General features: G+C 35.7%; 1 protein-coding gene across 4 annotated transcripts in view; it reads left to right on the top strand.

Moving 5' to 3' along the window:
- Nucleotides 1-19,333, top strand: part of LOC141433220 (lysosomal proton-coupled steroid conjugate and bile acid symporter SLC46A3-like) — a 39,233-nt gene that overhangs the window by 281 nt on the left and 19,619 nt on the right. For 2 of the 4 annotated variants that reach the window (XM_074095162.1, XM_074095160.1), the window contains exon 1: nucleotides 11,514-11,649. The exons of 1 other annotated variant lie outside the window; for it this stretch is intronic. The gene's annotated coding sequence lies outside the window, so the exon portion shown is untranslated. Of the gene's footprint in view, nucleotides 1-2,661; nucleotides 2,788-11,513; nucleotides 11,650-19,333 lie in introns of those variants that run through there. One more of the 4 variants, XM_074095165.1, reaches the window with a different exon arrangement.

Here is a 19,333-nt window from a genome sequence, read left to right as displayed (position 1 = left end):
GAATTCAGTGAATTAAATTAAATTTTCAATATCGTTTAAGAAAGAGGTTGATAAATGATAAGTGATAATTTTTGTGAAAATCAAAAATACTATTTGAAATCATCCTATAAGTGGTTTGACGTCATCGGCACTTTTTGTCCGACCCCTGATGATTATATTATATTCTATTTCTAATTTCCAGGTAAAATGAACTCGCTGTTCAGTTTAGTTGAAACGCTAGCGGCACTGCTTTTCGACCCGACCTACACGTCTTTGTACGCGTTCACTATGCAATCGTTCACAGGCGCTGTGTTTCTATACAGCGGCATCACTACCTTACCCGCTATTTGGATATTGATGTAAGTTATTATAACGCTAAGGTAAAGGCCGACCAGGAGTATAAAAACCTGACGCAAAGGCAGCACTTCTACGTTTTATATTGCAACATTCTTTACACTTACTATACGATACCTACACTACAAGCCATATTGACAACGGTGTCGGTGATGTTATTTAAAGGAATATTTATTAATCCCTCTGACTTTTTCTATGACAAATACTTTTATTTTCCTTCCAAGGCTATGGATAATCTTTGGCATTTTAACGCACAAAAACACAAAATAACACTTTCAAATACCACGCGCAAACAACGTTAAACTTTGACAGCAATAGACAGACAGACGACATTATAATGTAGAGTTACCAGTGCAAGAAATTAGTTTCATTGGTTTTCCGCAATATGGCGCGGTTTTTTATAATTCTGGTCAGCCTTTATAGTTGAATCATTTGTTTCCTGACTACGTTCTTACAGTAAGGGCCTACGCTAGCTGACGCAGTTTGCACGAAGCGGGTGGAAAAAAGTATGAGCAGCGCTAACTGTACGCGTCGCGTGCGACTGATTTACCTGTACCCGCAGGCGCCCGCGTCAGCTAGCGTAGGCCCTAAAAGCAAAGTTGCACCAAGTTATTCCACATGGTTATTTGATACTAGTTACTGTCATGATGACGTTCCTTGTCAGACGATGCGATGTGATAGAAAAGACAGAAAATATTTTGTTCGTGACAAAAATGGAAAGAATGAATAAAAATAAAATACGTAAATAAAAAAATTACAATAATATATTATTGTATAAAGTTTTATTTTTATTTTTATTCATTCTTCCCATTTTTGCCACGAATAAATGTTTATTGTAGCCATAGCGTATTATAGCGATTCAGTATGTGGGGAAAGGCTACAATAAAGATCTATCTCTCCAAGCAGAGTTATGTCTTGGGACCGCAGTCCGACAGAAAAGCGTCGGAAGTTGTATTTATGTGTCCGAGCTGAGAAACTTCGATACCTAAATACTTTGCACTAAAGCTTAATTTTTTTTCAATTCTATTTAGTACCTATATTTTTTTTATTTCAGCTGGTTCTTTAGGCAACATCGTCGTGACGTCAAACAAAATCAAGCTGAAGCGAGAATAGAAAAACTTGATGTCATCTACGAATCGACTGTAGAAAAAACTGTCTAAATAAATTATATTTCCTTCGGTTGTTCTTCACTTATTTAGCATAACTTTTAAATGACGCCAAATTAACTGCTCTGAAGGGTGCGAATAAAAATCACGCACATTTATAAACCGCCCGCTAAAATTCAAATTTACATGAAAAAGCCGTCAGCGAATTATTTTTGAATAACATACCAATTTTAACAAATTGGATAGACGTCTCGTTGCGCACCCAAAGGGATAGCCAAAAATATTATTTCTCGAAATTCAGCGTTAAATTTTAGATTTAATAAGATTGTGTGTATTTTACCACGTGAAATACAATTAGCACCATTATATATACCATCGTCTAATTGATTTTATTATTCATATTTACATTACAACAAGGAAACTGATCGTAATGCGATCGATAATCACCTCGATGTCATTATAATGTTTAGATTGGAGCAAAATAACAAAAGACAAAGGCATTTTTCTGCAGTCTTAAGATTGCCAACGATTTCACCAACATTTTTTATTCAATGAATCAGACAGTGATCATTGTAAGTCAGTGCTTCTTATGTGATTTGACAAGAACGACACGATTATATGATTTTTTAAACTTAAATATTGCCATTTCTGGCTTGGTTTTTCGGCATGTTTTGCGATATTTTTTGTAGTCGTTACCACAGTATTTAACGGTAAGTCTTTTTTATATTGATTCAAGGTGTGATATTTAAGTTCATCTTCAGATTGTATATGTACCTACCTATATCTATTTTCATAGACATTTCACAAAGTAAACACATCTTTACAGGGTATTAGAAACAAACAAAAATTAACTCGCGTTACAAGTTTGTTTCAGGACAAAGTAAAGTCTCCGAGACCAATATACCTGTATATACCGAATTTCGTCTAAACCGATTCAGCAGTTTAGACGTTAAGAGGTGACTAACAAACAGGCTTACAAACTTTCGCATGTAGGTATTAGTGGAATGTGTGATTATTTTCCAGAAATAAATGTTTAAAGTTAGTTAGAATTAACTCTCCAAAATTTCCATCTCTGGTCGTGTTTACCCGCATATATATCTTCAAATAAAGTTCAAAGTATCTTTGGCTATTACAGCAGGTAGCTTACTTCACTGACGTACAAAACCTGTTCTGAAACCATCATTATGAGTCTCACATAACACACGACACACAACACAGTCGCCTGCCAAACGGCCGGTGCTATAAGTGAAAATTTATAAACATTGCATCGATTTCTTGTTATCTATCGGTGTCATTGATATTGATTTACTTGTTGGAAGCGTTACTCTTGAGCTGGATAATTGAAGAGGTATGTAAGTATTTTATTATGTTTAAATTCTATAGAAATTTTACTGTGAAAGTGTAGGTTGCGACAAAAAATGGGTGAGCCGCTATGAAACAGTGCGCTATTCACATCGACAATCACTAATAACAACATGTTTGTAAACAGTCAAAAGCAATCATCACACCATGACAAGGTAGTCAAAAGTTATGAATTGGACCGGGTTCCCTAGAGACTTTCCAAATATCGTTATATGTACCATCAGTCAAATAAGTGGTCTATAAATTTTTAAACAAGTTGCTATCAAATGAATATGTCGCTAAAGTCAAACTTTCAAGTTTCAACTGACACGGACACGTCTATTGGCATTATGTTTTATGACATGCAAACCAACTTTAGGGTGGTAGACCACATTTTGGCTGATGGTACATAGAATGGGCTAGTATTTTATTGCTATCGAGTTTAGTAACTGTTGTATCAACTCTATCGTCAGTCTGGTCTCTCAGTAATCTGGTCATCAGGTAAGAATGTACCACCTTGGTGAGTCGGTAGTGGCCCGTCAGGCAGTTCGCGCTCTTTTCGGTAGATAAACTTTAATTGGCAATCAGAGGTTAACAATAGTCTGTTAAAATCATCTTCAAATATCGCCTGTGATAGTAGCGCTTCTTTAAGGGGGCTACCCGAGGTTTTCGTCGATTTTTGACAAGTTTTGAATCGTAACTCCTACTTTTGCACTATAGATAGAATTATAAGTCAAACGGCAACCGGTTTTTCAATCTTTTATCTCCATTTTTGTGTACCGGATTTAGAAAAAAATGAATACTTCATTTTGTATGTTTCTTTTTAAACATTGTCTAAAAAAACACTTATTTCGTATCTCTATTGACGTAAAAGATCTAACATTATACGAAATCTACATATTTGGGTTCGTCTTGACGTGTCTAAGGTTTTCATTTGAAACTAATTAACACAAAAGTTATGACCAGAAAACCAGTTTTTTGGCCTAAAATTGTTCAACTTTGATGCCAATTATACAATGAACACACGAAAACAATGAACTTTGAAGTAAATAATATGGGATATTGCTTACAGCCGTTGTTGTTAATATAATAGGCTACAAAAAACATTAAAAAACAAAGGAATTCAGATCGAAGGTCATTGGGGCATGGGATCCCCTTAATCATAATAATTGTAAACACATTTGCATAAACAACTAGTTTCGATAATATTTTTGGTGACCTATATCAGTTTTTATTATTTTCGTTTTCAGCTTGATAAAAATTGATTGAAAATAGCAAAGAGCATACGAACAAATTCGGAACTTCGGATATTCAGAACGGAAATTCGAAACAAACTCTTTCTATGTTGGTTGCACAATGGAGTTTACTGCGTTTGAAATAAAACTTGGATTACGCGAATAGATAAAGTAATTGTTAAATTTGCGAACACTTTTTTTTTATTTGATGTCTGTGTTTTTTTTTATATCTGTTACAGGATGTTGACAGTGATCAACTTTAAGCTTTACCTCTAGTAATCATGATCGAAATATTGGGAGCTCGTTAAAGATAACTACGGCCTATATACTGTAAACAAATATAATTAACATTTCCTTGCTCTTTATTTCCATTAGGTTTTAAAGGAAAGTGTCAGTCATCATAACGTCATGATGAAAAAAATGTAGCTTTATCTCTACCACCTGAATGATTACGCTAAGCTGGTGTATGTATGTTAAATTTAATGGTTGTAAATAATCTAAATTGCGCGTGATACTGATTCATCAATCAAGGTGTTAAAAAATTAAACTTTTTTAATGTTTCAAGACATCAAAAATTAGTCCTAATATAAGCAAATGAATTCTAATAACAACAAGATTTAGATTCACCGTAATAGCAGCAAGTAGGTATGAACTAGGTACAAAATTTGGCCGTCTGAACTTAACACGGAAATAGCTTTGCATAAATTACTAGGAAATGATGTTTCACTATTCCAGTCGAAGAAAGTCGCTAACAAGTAGGTACATCTCAAAAAATAATAGTAGGGGAGACGATTAGAAAAAAATGTATTCGCCAAATATATCAAGCTATACTGACTGTATTATTAAGACTTTAATGTAATACCGACACGAGTGCTAAAGTAGCTGGTTCTACTACAGGATTAAATAAATCGTATTCTTAATGTGCACTATTTTGTATTTGACTGTATAAAACCATAATTTCAGACTATTTGTTACGACGTTGCAAAAATTCTGAGTCATACTTTAAAATGTTAACAAGATTCGTATGTGGTTAACTAAAAATAGCCTACATACTTCCTTTGCATAGTTGATGAATGTCATACGAGACTACGAAATTGCAACCATACTAACTACAGTCTTGGTAAAAATATATACCTATATATTTTTTTGTAATGGTTACCTACAACCACGTCTATGCCAATCAATATTAATTGCTTTTTACCTCAGTCCGATATTCTACTACTATTATCTAGCCAATGAATATTGTCCATAAATACAATCAAGGCGAAATGGGTTGATATAGGTTTTCAGGGGGCGAGGAAAAAACACTGCAGCACGAGGCCGAAGTCAAAGGCAAAATATCTTTATTTAGGCTTTAACAAGTACTATGTACACGTAAAAAATCTATCACCGTCTCGGAAAAACTATGTTGTGTAGAATCTTGCAAGAAAGTCAACAAAGTATATTTTTTCAAAACAAATCTGCAATGTAATGTATGTATGTGATGTTTATGACAGGATGTAGACCGTGATGACATTCAATGAGCTCGGGATATTTCGATGCAGTTGTATGCATGACAACGGGTAAGTTAAAATAATTGTGGGTGCATATTAATGTTGTTTTCACCTCACTAGCTCGAAAAAGCTTTCTTTATCCTTCGAAATTTGCGTGGAAAAACTCTTTTTATCCTCTTGGCTGGAAAGAGTTTTTGAAATTCGAACGCTATCGTGAACTGGGTGGGGTGCACCTTGAATTACATATCGACCGCTTACATTCTCAACCTCGTATCTGACCACATGAAATTGCTTTACAATCATCTTTATGTTAAGCATGATAGAGTGTTGATTTGCTGTATAAAATTCGGGTAGATATACGAGGTTGAAATGGTAAGCGTTGTATATTGACTTGTTCACAAAGAAAGTTTGTCATCATTGTTGAAGTAATATTTAAATCTGTTAATTAATCTGTTATTTTATTCTTATTACTAAACATTTCATTAGTAATAATAAAACTTATTTTATTTTTTGAAAGTATTCCAATGCGTCTATAATTATAAAAAATACAGAACAAACAAGAAGAAAATAGTTATCGTACGATGAAAAGGGATTCGGAAACACACCCGAAAAAAAAGCACAATGACACTTTCTGAAATGCGGTTTGTCATAAATTGTTTCATTAATATAAATGCGTTAGTGTTTTCATTTTTATTATTATTTATGTTATTTATTAATAACAATAATAAAATAAGCTAACACTTATTTATATTTTGTTCTATTACAATTTTTTCGTCGTTATTCACAAAAATATATATGTGGTCAAATTCAGAACGTACCGGAGAGGAAAAAAGTTTACACTGTCAATTAATTAATTTAACTTTAAGTAGGTTTAGCTACTTATCAACATTCAACCCCAACCCTGGATCTAAAAAGCTGAACTTTTACTTGGACTTGGAAATTCCCTCTTATGGACAAGAACGTGAATGTATTTTTAGAAATTTTCATAGGATGAGAATTCTGCGATTGAGAAAAAGCCGCGGGCATAAACTAGCTAGCATAGCCTGAAACTGATTTAGAACAGTGTTCAATTTATTTTCTCCCATCTACCTACTATTTTTCTTGCTGTCGTAAGGTGAAAAATTGTGTGTTTTGCTCAGCTGTAAAGTTCTTCAGCATCTTGTGTCTTTGAAACCCTCGACTACGCTCAGGATTCTTACCTAGACTCCTTCGCTTGCTCGGGTTTCAATATAATCAATCGTGCCAAGCGGTCACTTTCCAGCCTTACAAAACAAATAACTATTACTACCCTCATTCTTCAATTTTGCTTGAATCTAAAATGTAATTACTTACTTCTCATTTTAACACAGTACAGCATCCCCGTCATATCGGCCTATAAAGGTGTTGAAAAAAACAAAAGTCGAAACGTTTATTCTGCAAGTAGGCCGCAAAGTGCTCTTTTACAGGTCACTTTTTTTAAACTACCATCGCTTTCGGACAGACCATCCTTGCCAAGAAGAATGCGCTGCAAGGAACTTGGCAGAAACTCATTCTTTTAAAACAAACTAGTTCTATTACAACACCAACACGAACAGATGGCCGTTCGGGCCGAAAGGTTCTCGAGTGGAGACCGCGGATCGGCAAGCGCAGCGTAGGACGTCCACCAACGAGATAGACGGATGACCTGGTAAAAGTCGCGGGTTCACGGTGGATGCAAGCCGCTTCCACCCTAGGCAATTGGAGGTCTATGGGGGAGGCCTATGTCTAACAGTGAAAGTCCTATGGCTGATATAATGATGATGAATTACAAACAGAATAAATAAATTACAAAATAAAATTAAAGAAATATTTACAAAAAAATATAGGGATTTATGGGGTCTTTTAGTTAAGAAATTAAAACTAACATCTTAACTTATAATTGGCGTCCAATGGAAGTGTAGAATGCTTCCAGCGTAAAAAAATTGTAAATATATATATATATATATTAGATATTCGACCTATTCTTTTAAAGAGACTATACTAGAGCTAATAATAATCATTTTTGTCCAGTCATCTAGGGTTCCAAGTGTCTTGAATATGCCCAATTATTGAAACCAAAAATAGAGATAAATAATTTACTTGTGATTTGTAATGTACTTTCACAATCACCAATTTTAACGGTAGACACAAAAATTTAAAAACCACGATACCGCGATAAACTTAGACCCCTAATTCAACCTTGATTAAAGAGGATATTAGGTCAGATTACCAATTTGCCTGTAAGGTCTGTTGGGCATAAGCCACGTCTCAGAAAGACAGGACTTGGGCTGTATGTAACACATCATTGAATTGCTTCGCAGGTTTGTTAAAATTTACTCTGAATGTTTTTCTTCACCGTAAATCTGTACGGTGGTAAATTGTAAATAAACCCTCTCTCCTCGTAGGTACTGCTCATGATATACCTTTATGTTCATATCATCATGGTATCACATTGTGATTTATTGATGGAGGCAAGTATAATCAATCTCTATTCCAATACACCTATTTGTCCATTCACTAGTAAGAACTTGAACCTTTTATGATCACTTGTAAGACTTTTTTTTTCTATTTTAGCGCTGAAAATTTTTGTGATTCCAATGGCTAATGAGGACTATCCTTCAAAATTACATGAATTCATACATTCTTAGATGAGCTCTGGCAATAAATTATTTTCGACAATATTGCAATGGTTAAGGTTAAAGTACCCACAAAACTACTATTTAGGTACATGTGTTGATTTAGTGTTAAAGTACAAATTATGATTGGTTATTTGGAGTCTTTTTGTATTTTTTATTTCAACTCCAAATTTGTTACTTTTACGGGTATCCCGTGAAACCATATCGAAAATACAAACTGAGACATGGATGCACAGAAAAACCAGAAAAAGAGACCAGCGCTGGGAATCGAACCCAGGTCCTCAGCAATCCGTGCTGCGTGCTATAACCCCTACACCACCGCTGGACAGGAATTTAGACACGAATTTTTCTATGCATACATATCTCAGGTTGCTTATTTCTACTACGCTACTTATGCAGCAGCACTAGCGACATCTATGTTTTTCGCTCTCATCGAGAGACGTCACACTCTATCGGAACCAACCGCTCACCCAGACAAGAGATGTCGCTACTAAGCAATCAATTATGATTGGTTATTTGGAGTCTTTTTGTATTTTTTATTTCAACTCCAAATTTGTTACTTTTTACGGGTATCCCGTGAAACCATATCGAAAATACAAACTGAGACATGGATGCACAGAAAAACCAGAAAAAGAGACCAGCGCTGGAATCGAACCCAGGTTCTCAGCAATCCGTGCTGCGTGCTATACCCCTACACACCGCTGGACAGGAATTTAGACACGAATTTTTCCTATGCATACATATCTCAGGTTGCTTATTTCTACTACGCTACTTATGCAGCAGCACTGAAAAATTCGTGTCTAAATTCCTGTCCAGCGGTGGTGTAGGGGTTATAGCACGCAGCACGGATTGCTGAGGACCTGGGTTCGATTCCCAGCGCTGGTCTCTTTTTCTGGTTTTTCTGTGCATCCATGTCTCAGTTTGTATTTTCGATATGGGTTTACGGGATACCCGTAAAGTAACAAATTTGGAGTTGAAATAAAAAATACAAAAGACTCCAAATAACCAATCATAATTTGATTGCTTAGTAGCGACATCTCTTGTCTGGGTGAGCGGTTGGTTCCGATAGAATGTGACGTCTCTCGATGAGAGCGAAAACATAGATGTCGCTAGTGCTGCTGCATAAGTAGCGTAAGAAATAAGCAACCTGAGATATGTATGCATAGGAAAATTCGTGTCTAAATTCCTGTCCAGCGGTGGTGTAGGGTTATAGCACGCAGCACGGATTGCTGAGGACCTGGGTTCGATTCCCAGCGCTGGTCTCTTTTTTCTGGTTTTTCTGTGCATCCATGTCTCAGTTTGTATTTCGATATGGTTTCACGGGATACCCGTAAAAGTAACAAATTTGGAGTTGAAATAAAAAATACAAAAAGACTCCAAATAACCAATCATAATTTGATTGCTTAGTAGCGACATCTCTTGTCTGGGTGAGCGGTTGGTTCCGATAGAGTGTGACGTCTCTCGATGAGAGCGAAAACATAGATGTCGCTAGTGCTGCTGCATAAGTAGCGTAGTAGAAATAAGCAACCTGAGATATGTATGCATAGGAAAAATTCGTGTCTAAATTCCTGTCCAGCGGTGGTGTAGGGGTTATAGCACGCAGCACGGATTGCTGAGGACCTGGGTTCGATTCCCAGCGCTGGTCTCTTTTTCTGGTTTTTCTGTGCATCCATGTCTCAGTTCGTATTTTCGATATGGTTAAAGTACAAAACTGACAACACAACACCACTAAAATTTATTTTTGGAAAATCAGTACTGGGTTTTTTCGCTGACGAGAGGCTTGGATTGACGTAGATACCTTCAAAAATCCCATTACTTTTTGGCAGCTAGTCTTTTTTCTGTATAATGTTTTTATCTTATTGGTTTATACCTAACGTTAAACGTCCTATTTTTTTATTTATTGAATTTTATGCTGGGTCTAGAAAAATAAAAAATATACCTTGACAATATGTATATTCTATATTTATTTAGGCAATTATATAGAGAGTGCATAACAGTGATAAATTATATATCGGTAAATGGGATCGATAAATGCGGTAAATGGCATTGCATTTGAAGTAGAAATGCGTACAAGAAATTATACTTAGGTATACACTGAAAAAACAGCTTACCTTCTAATAGAGTAAACTAAAAATTAAAAAATCGTTTAGGAGTGCGTGCGACTAATACCATTTAATTGACAAATAACCCACTTCTTAAAATTAAGCTAGTTTATAAAGCTAGAATATCAATGTGAAATAAATCTTATTCATATTTGATCAAGATTCTAATGTTATTTTTCTCAAAAATGTCCGTAAAAGTTGACATTATTCTTTACATATCAGAAGGTGATAGTGCGACAGTGCGAAGTGCATAGTTTATGGTAAGCGAAAAATTAAAAAGTTAAAAAGATTTCAGGCGCGCTAGCTCGACAATAATGAATTAGCGCGCCTGCAATCAGTCACATTATTTTTTAAAGTTAAAAAGGCCATGGAAATGTTGGCACAAGTCGTATACAGTCAAGTCTAATGGCCGGTATCAGATATTTTGTTGGAACTCCGGACTTTTTCTATTGGGTCTGAAATAGCTTGTGGTGTTTTCGGTGGAAAAATACACCTACAGTTTATTTTTAATGAAAAAAGGCGGGAAAGCATAAGAAAAATATTAGAATATAATTGAATGTTATAATATATTTTGAGAAAAAGTTTATTCTATTTCAGAATTATTCACCATTTTTGAGAAAAGCTTTATATTAGTCTCGGCTGCAATAGCAATTGATGGCTTCGTATTATTTAAACGGACTCGCAAGCTCGTCCGTTTAATACTCATACTCAGCCAGCAATTGTCTACTTCCAGGCCACGACAATATTCTACTATTGATGGTCTAATATTAGGCTAGATAATTAACAATACAATACAAATATTCTTTATTGCACACCATAAAAAAACTTATACTTAATATAAACACTTAGATTCTGGGTATAGACAATTAACGTGACGAAACCAAGCGGCGCTAAATATTAGGTCCAGTACCACTACCATGAGTTTACAGTGACCGTACTCAATAGCGACGGCGTAAATTATTTTTAGAGGCGCTGTACAATTCTCCATGCAAATAAATTACGCCGTCGCTATCGAGTACGGTCACCGTAAACTCATGGTAGGTAGTGGTACAGTTGGCTTTATGGTCGACGGTCCGTGTTAATATTTTGCTTTACCATGATGAACTTTCAAGCTATAACATTCTTCTATTCACACTATTCCCAGCGTTAGTGGTCGCCTTGTGATTCTAATGCCTAATACCCGACTGTACGAGATAGGAAATTGCCCAAGTGTACCGTCAAGTAGGTAATCGATCTACATTGTGGATTCCAACACTGCATTCATACAGCGAGTTGAGCTATAGTGATTCACTTGTATATCAATCTATAATATTGTGTCGTAATAATAAATAAAGTACAATACGCTTGAGAATTTAAAGATTTTGGTGTACTTAATAACTAAAGAAACGTAAAGTGATTTGTTTAAGGTATGTATTTTTACTGAAACTTTCTAAATCTGTGAGATCTTACAAAAATCATGGAACTAAATAGTAACACCTGTGATTAAACAATCAGAATTTTATATTAATAATAAAAAATAATATGTATTATATTCTATAACACTATCTATTCTAAAACGTGAAGAAATTAATTAAAATCTTACAACGTAGTTTAACGAGATTAACGTTACCGTGGTCCAAGACACAGTTCCAAATCCGCACTGGACTACGGGGTTTGTTATATTAGCGGAAATGCACCGTCCTGCGAAACAATTATTCCACTGATTTACGCTTGATTGAGGTTAAGTTAACAATACAAACTGAAATAAAGATGCACAGAAAACCCAGAAAAATAAGACCAGCACTGACCACCAGTGGACCAGCAGTGGTGTAGCGGTATAGCACGCGGTACGAAATACCGAGGACCTGAGTTCGATTCCCAGTGCTGGTCTTATTGTTCTGGTTTTTCTGTGCATCTATATTTCAGTTTGTATTTTCAATTTAGGTTTTACGGGATGACGAATTTGGAATTGAAATAAAAAATACAAAAAGATTCCAAAAAAACAATGTTAAGTTAACACTTAATTGTTAACTTAATCTCAAATATAAATAATTTATTGAATCAGGCATTACTTTGCGGAGGTCCATATCAATGAACTAAAAGAATTTCTTTGCTCACCCGCGACCTTAATGATAGCTAAGTTTATGCAAAATATGCGTGTTCATGCAGTTTCTCCACCTCCACACTGTACGAACACACACAAATCACACAAACCCATCTATCACCACCACCACACTACACTAACGCGTTTCGAACTCAACCAGAGCTCATCTTCAGAGCAACACATGTTAGACACAACTATATAGACACAACTTATGTTGTACACAACAGATGTTAGACTAACAACCACAGTTAATAAAACACGCCTTGACAGTAAATAAATAAAAAATTCAAGGTAGTTTTATATGACAATTAAAATTTATTAATATTTGGTGGGTAGTTTTGTTTTGTTTGAGAAAAAATGTAGGTGGGTACTTAAGGAGTTAGAATGATACATTAAAACGGTTGTTGTGGTTTGTTAGTCTAACATCTGGTAGCATGGTGTACGGTTGTGTTGCTCTGAAGTTGAGCTCTGGTTGAGTTCGAAACGCGTCAGTGTAGCGTGGTGGTGGTGATTGATGGGTTTGGGTGATTTGTGTGTATTCGCAGTGGTGGAGGAACTGCATGAACACTCATATTTTGCATAAACTTAGCTATCATAAGGTCGCGGGTAAGCAAAGAATTATTTAAGTTCTCAAAATATAAATTAAAAACAATGAAAAAAAAGCTACTTTCTCGGCGAAATGTAAAAAGTAATGATTTGCAAGATAGCCGCTACATTTTTAACCGACTTCAAAAAAGGAGGAGGTTCTATGTTCCAATGTTTGTATTTTTTTTATGTATGTTCACCGATTACTCAGTCAATTGTGGACCGATTTTCAAAATTCTTTTTTTATTCGAAAGAGTACTCTTCTGAAGTGGCCCCATTGTCATCAACTCAAGATCTGATGATGGGATATTAGGGAAATCGAGGGCTAACCTCAAATTTTATAGGCACACCTATGGCGATTTTAGCATTTTTAGCATTAAAATAAGTATTTTCATTCAGAAAATATCATTTGGTAAACTGGACTTGATGAAGAAGATCGTAGATGACCAATAGAACTTGTGAAAGCTAAGTAATGCTCGCTCGTCTATAAACGATCATGATCAATATAACTACCTAGATAAGCGACTAAGAAGAAGCTTTAAGTTAATGATTCTTTCGAACTGATCTGATGCTGAAGCCGGAAGGTAGGCAACGGAACTGTGTTATAAAACAACGCAACTAAGCCGTATTTGGGCTTAATGGAATCGTTGTGAGATGTACTTTGGCTACAAAGCACTGAAAAGTGAGAAATAAAGATTTTTTTAACAAAAAAGTAAAACCGGCTCCGAAAAAAATATAAAAATGGAACCGACTACAAAACCCTTGAAAATATATTTCTAGGTACCTACTAGCTCAAAGTAGGTGACTCAGCAACGACCCAGCAGGAAGGATGGATTGAAACCCATAGTATGTAGGTGATGCAGACGACTATTGTTCCACTCCTGCTGGCTCGTGCTGAGTCACCGACTTCGAGCTAGTAGGTACTGTAGTGGACGGACGGTCCACTAGTTAATATTTCCCTATTTTATTAAAAAAACTCACATATATTTCAAGATCACGTTCCTACGTTGGCAGCTAGAATACATCTCTTCTGTTTAACACCCTTGCGTCCGTTTCCTATTATTATTTTAAAATTAGAACTATGCTGCCAGCATCGAATCAACGGACACAAGAGGTTAGTACAATATCCCTCCCTCCTATTGAGGTTAGGACTAACCTACCTAGGCAGGAACAGTTAACAAAGGTCTACCATAGCTCTGCTAGAGCTGACCTGCAGGTTAAATAAGACCAGCCTTAATAATCATTGGGAACATGCCCTTAAATGGCCAACTCACAAGCCCGCAGCTCGAATGAACAAAACCTGCCGAAAGGATCATTCATGGTAGTAGTTAAACTAAGTGCTAAATTATGTTTGGCTAAGGCAAAAAAAAATTAATAGTGTATATGACACTTTCCAACATTATCGTGTTTACAACACATATTGCCAAAGCCAACCGCATGTAAAGCTAGCCTTACACAACGTATAGACACAGCATCGTTTATGATGTGTGTCGCACCACCATGCAATGCAAACTTCACATCAGATGAAAAGCTAGCTCCACACCGCAATATAGACACAGCATCGCTTATGATGTGTATCGCACCACAGTGCTTCACTGACTTTAGAGCCTAAGTTTTCTTAAAAAATTCATTATTAATTATACTATCACTAATGAGTTGAAGCATCGTCCCCATCATAGGACCTTGAAATGGCTGATGGTAGTGGTGAAGTGTCATATCACCCCTCCAACACGGTGCGCAGTCCGCATTAGCGCCAGACCCATTCATGCACCAGACAACACGGAGTGCAGTCTGCATTTGCGCCAGCCAAGCTCTTCAACTCACGATGTCATGCCACATCAGAGACATGTTGTCATCAGTATCTAGTCAGAAAATATTTTTAAATACAACATGCAATTATAAATTCATTAAACAATTATACATTCATTATTAATCACTCTTTTACATTAAACATTCTCATAACATAAATATATTATCTCTTAACCACCGGCGAAAGTCCTTTAATTATATTCTCAATACCATCAAAGTCCATTCTCCACTGATAAAAATCAATATATTAGTTATTATTCAGAATGTGAGATTCTATTAACTAAAAATAAAAATTCAGCATCCTCGTTCCAAGCTAAACTTAAGAAAAATAATATGTTAGACTATAAACAATTAAATTGGAGCGCCATTCTGGTACTATACAGCATCTAGATTAAATAAATTATACAACTTTGTCTATTTTTTATTCTTTCTTCTAAACTTCGTAATTCCATGAAGCATGGAATCAGTCTGCAACTTCTATCTTGCTCCAACAAGAACTTTCGCCCTTGGTTTCCTAACCAAAGCGTCTCCGATGAGCATGTAACATAAAAACACACAATTTGCATATAAAAATAATCAAACACAACATAACCCTAAACATTTAAGTACAAATAACAACAAACAATATAAAATTCACTAATCATTACCTATTAATTGAAAATATACAATTTAATTGAATATCTAATTATGAAATCATTGTTTACAATATAAATGCCAATTGTCTAAAGTGTCAATTTTTTTCTTTTTGACACATGACACAGAACTTTTCGCACAGACTTTTAAAAAGTTAACTGGTCGACCACAAAGTTCGCTAGTTTCTGGGCAGTCGTATACTTTCTGTCTCACTCTTATATGAACGTTATTAAATTTCATATTTCGTTCTTTTAGGGTTCCTTGCTGGGGAAGAATTTTATTAATTGGAATTGTTTAAAAATTTACGCAACCTTTTCTTACCTTTCTTATAAAATTTATCAGGCCCATACACGTCCTGCCGTTGCCATATTTTTCTACTTCCACAACCTTCCGAAGGCGCCTCTCGCTCCTTTGCCAACCCTGTCAGCCCAGTCTGCAAATTTCCAACCTCTCGTCCCCTTTCAGGCTTCGAGTCCAAATCCTTCTTTTCATCAACCATTCGTTCCAATTGTCCATCGGCTTCAACCGACCTGGACTCCGACGACACATCCTTGCTCGAACCTGAAGCAGACAAATTTAAGGCACAGAACCCTAATAACGTTTCATTTGATCGGACTTTGCATCCTGCGGTCAAGTTTACTTTCTCACATTCAACCTCTTTCGTTGAAACTTCATTTACACAAAACGAGTTCGTGTCATGTGCATCAATCAATTTATGAATAAAATTGACACGAAATATATTTTTCAAAGTCAAAGCATGACTATTATAATCAATTGTTGCATTATTTGCAGATAAAAAGTCTTGACCCAAAATACAAAAACTTGAACTGTCCTCAATGATAAACAACTTGATTCTACAGTAGTAATTATCTATTAAAAGATATGAATTTGCAACTCCTATAGGGCGGATCCTGGAGCCCCCTGCTGTACGCAAAGGCTCACCAAGCGCACACTCGTATCTCAAATTAATCTTCTCTGCAAGTGGTACAGAAATCAATGATACAAAAGCCCCAGTGTCGATCAACGCTTTGCATGGCTGACCGTTGAGCTCTATAGGCACAAATGAGTTTAGATTATTACTCTTCATATTAGAAAAAATTGTATTGATTTGAGGAACGTCTTCATTTTCCTCCCCTCGCTGAAATTCACAATCTGGCTCTTGAAATACTACATTCACGTTAGGCGTTACCATTGGCGTTGCACGTGCTGTGAACGGCGTTCTCGGCCTATGTGGGACATTTTGAAGAACATCCTTCGGCTCAGGAATGATTACAGGTTCACCCTGTCCATATATTGGCAGATTTATTTCTTCATACACATTTTCTCTATATAGATCTGTTATCTGTCGCAGCACTTTTTTTAAATCATCTTTTGTATTATAAATTCTCGATGCCAATAACATTTTATATTCACCTTGGACCGAGCACAAGTACTGCTTGACGAATCTTGCTTCGTCTGTTATATTGGCCTTCTCCGCCAATAAATCTAAATTATAAAAATATTGTATCAAATTCTCGGACTGATTTTGCTTCCGTAGATAAAATAATTGAGTATAATCTACAGCCACCTCAAATTCATTTTTTATCTTGCTCAGTAAATCTTCATAATTAGTGAAAGTAGAGAATTTCGCTTTATACCAAGATGCTGCGGATCCTGTTAGATACGCCGCGATGGCAAATTTCTTTTGATCTGCCGACCAGCCGCGTATTGCTGCTACAGCTTCAAATTGCATAATAAAATCTGACACGTCGCTTGCACCATCGAACGTAGCATTGTTCGCCATGATGAGACCCACTATATATAATAATAAATGCAAACTTTACCTTTTCTTTTCTCGTCGATCCTTACTTACTCAAGGCTTCTTATTATATTATCTCGCTTTGCGCAAGAGGACGGATCTCACTCTTCTTTGTAAAGAGCCGCACCTCCACCAAATTGTAGTGGACGGACGGTCCACTAGTTTAATATTTCCCTATTTTATTAAGAAAAACTCACATATATTTCAAGATCACGTTCCTACGTTGGCAGCTAGCATACATCTCTTCTGTTTAACACCCTTGCGTCCGTTTCCTATTATTATTTTAAAATTAGAACTATGCTGCCAGCATCGAATCAACGGACACAAGAGGTTAGTACAGTACCTAGAATATATTTTCAAGGGTTTTGTAGTCGGTTCCATTTTTATTTATTTTTTGGAGTCGGTTTTACTTTTTTATTAAAAAAAATATTTATTTTGCCACGTTCATTGAGACCATTGCTATGGTACAGTCACTAGCACCAATATCTGACACTACAAAGCGTGCACAATAATGTGAGACGATTATATTTTTAGGGCCGGCAGGACGTGTCAAATATTTTTGCACGCTCTGATGTGGCAGATATTAAAGCAGGTGTATAATAAGACATTAAAACATGTCACTATCTATTTTGTATGGCGTTCAATGTACCTACTGTTGTGTTTTTGTCCAATATTCGTCCATTCGTTAACGGAACCACTCTCTGCCCTGCATTAATTAGTCGTTTATTCTTACCTTTTAGATTTTGAATTCTATGGCAAGTTCAATAAAATAAGCGTCTACATTTAATGATATTACCAGAAGTCAAAAATAAGCTATAATGACAGCTTACTGGATAATTGGATAAAACATTTTCGATGTTGTATCTTAGCGCCAGCTGATAATGACTATCAAATTACTCATAATTGAATTTATGTCATAATAAATAATAAATAAATAAATATCACGGGACAATTCACGCCAATTGACCTAGTCCAAAAGTAAGCTTAGCAAAGCTTGTGTTATGGGTACTAAGCAACAGATAAATATAATTATATAGATAGAAACATACTTAAATACATATTAAACACCCAAGACCCGAGAACAAACATTCGTATTTTTTATACAAATATCTGCCCCGACGCGGGAATCGATCGATAATCGATCGCGGGGATTGATAATTTATAGTAAGCTTGTTGTTCACTTTATCAAAAGAAACGATATCATGTTAGTGTGGCAGTTATTAGGACACAGTTATTTATTGTCACTATTTGCCTGTGCTTCTATTACTTTATTGAACAAAGAATATGACAAATATGACTTATTGAACCAATAATGCCAGTACCTGTTTCGTAGGTGATATCTGTAAAGAATGATTCCAATGTCCTAAATTATTTTAAAGTCAATATTTATTGTCTGCACCTTTGTAAAATGGTTTACATTGTTTTCTTAAAATGGAATCACAATGTTGCCAAAAGTCAAAAAGTCAAAAGTATTTATTTGGCAGTCATTTACAGTACAGGGAGGTCTTACTTTGTGTATTTTTTATTACAGTGTTTTCAGTCTGCATGCAGGCGTGCAAATATTTTGCTGAGAGGCGATTTATTATTTTAATTAATATAAACGCAAATTTCCTATGTCAAATACCAAATTAAAACGGGAAGATCAATAAAAAATCATCGAAATTCATTAAAAAAGCCACCACGAGACTCCATTGTTTTAATACATAACCTCACGCTCATTTCATCGGTAACATCATTATTTTTAACTCCCGACGCAAAAAGACTGGTGTCTTAAGTTTAACGCCATGTTGGCTGTCTGTGGCATTGTAGCTCTCGATCGGATGTTTTCGTGGAGGCTTTTTTACAATCGGCGGTTTGTTACGTGAAAGCGAGTTTTCTCGCGGTGCCGCGGTGGTCCTTATTAGATACGTTTCATTAAAATCAGTTGATCCGTTTTTGAGATATTGAACTTTGAAATAAAGCATGGGGGTGTTTTCAATTTTTCTAATCTTGAAATGGATTGCGAACAATGTCGCCACATCGTGAGTCCGTTTTTAGGGTTCCGTACCCAAAGGGTAAAAACGGTACCCTATTACTAAGACTCCGCTGTCCGTCCGTCCATCTGTCATCAGGCTGTATTTCATGAACCGTGATAGATAGACAGTTGAAATTTTCACATGTAATGTGTATAGTATAACTGTTG

Source organism: Choristoneura fumiferana, chromosome 12, assembly GCF_025370935.1.
Source record: "Choristoneura fumiferana chromosome 12, NRCan_CFum_1, whole genome shotgun sequence".
Taxonomy (NCBI): Eukaryota; Metazoa; Arthropoda; class Insecta; order Lepidoptera; family Tortricidae; genus Choristoneura; species Choristoneura fumiferana.
Note: the sequence above shows the minus strand (reverse complement) of the source record. Positions and strands in the feature narration are given on the sequence as shown.